Genomic DNA, 1,287 nt, shown 5'->3' on the forward strand with positions numbered 1-1,287 from the left:
AGACCAGCTGATTTAAATACATCCAGTCCCTCCAGAAGTTCCCTAAATAGTTCCTCACTAACCCTTGGCCTAGGTGCACCTCCCCTGGGGTTTAAGGAGGGACCAGAGGGGGGGTGGCTGTTCTGGTTCCTGCTCAGGAAGATGGAGGCAAAGAAGTCATTAAATAGGTTAGCTTTGTTGTCTATATCTTAGTTCAACTGGGGAGCCTGAGCTTTTCCTACCCCTCCATCCTTGACTGGGCTGTTTTTAGCCCCCCAATCCTTTACCCCTGGGAAGAATGACCCCTGCTGTCCCATGGACCCAAGACCAGCCAGCCCTCACCCCCTCTGATCCTGCCACTGCCCCCAACCCAGGCCCTCCAAAAGCCCTGCAGACCCACCAGCACCCTTCCAGGCCTGTCTGGTTTTCTTCCCACCCTGACTTATATCAGGTTTGGCTCGATTACACAGTTTAAAGCATACCATATGATCATAGGTAAGGTATGGCAAATGCCTGCAGGTGTCCTAAATGTGCAGCTCTGATTTGGATGCACAAGTTCCGAGGAGGAGTGGGAGCTCACACATTCCCCTTTACCTTGCATTTCCTACTGGCTTAACTGTAGGTGCCTCTTTTCTCTGTCCCTGTGCAATCTGAATCACTGTTGGGAACTACCTAGGTGTCCCCATTCACTGTACAGAATGTTGAGGCATCTAACCCTGTTGATTTTGCTTATCCTTGCGATGCAAGCACCTCATTTTTAACTGCTGCAGTCCCAAAATGGAAGTTTGTGATGAGGTTGGCGCAAATCTTCCCCAGTTAGGGGTGAGCTTCCAAATGGAAAAGTCTGGCCCCAATCTTGCAAAAATCTTTGCTTGTGCTTAACTTTAGGCAAACAAGTAGGTTAATTAATATCAAAGTGTTTACTTGCATGCGTAACATCAGATGCATGCATGTTTTTCAAAGATGGGGGCCCATGATGTTTACAGAACTAGTGATGAAATGATCACTAAATCTCTTACATAAGGGAAAAAGGAGAAAATGTATGCACATTATTTCTTTTAGTGGATATCTTGTTGGGAGGAACTTAAGAAGACTTACAGTTACATGAGTTTTTATTTATCATCCCCTGATAGGACTATGCTAATGTGTGCAGTAAGTGTAGCTTTATAAAACAGGAGGATCTGTTCCAGCTACATGATAAAAATTAATCTATATTAGTGAATAATGTTTTACAAACTGGGAGGAATGTATGAACATCTATCTACATAGTAAGTTTGAGAGGTAAAGTTTGATGTTTTAGAGTCAGCT

General features: G+C 44.4%; 1 protein-coding gene across 2 annotated transcripts in view; it reads left to right on the top strand.

The window, feature by feature from the left end:
• CTNNA2 (catenin alpha 2) overlaps nt 1-1,287 on the top strand; it is a 1,036,033-nt gene that overhangs the window by 609,643 nt on the left and 425,103 nt on the right. The gene's annotated exons all lie outside the window — the stretch shown is intronic.

Source organism: Gavialis gangeticus, unplaced genomic scaffold (genome assembly GCF_001723915.1).
Source record: "Gavialis gangeticus isolate Ggan-Ray unplaced genomic scaffold, GavGan_comp1, whole genome shotgun sequence".
Lineage (NCBI taxonomy): Eukaryota > Metazoa > Chordata > Crocodylia > Gavialidae > Gavialis > Gavialis gangeticus.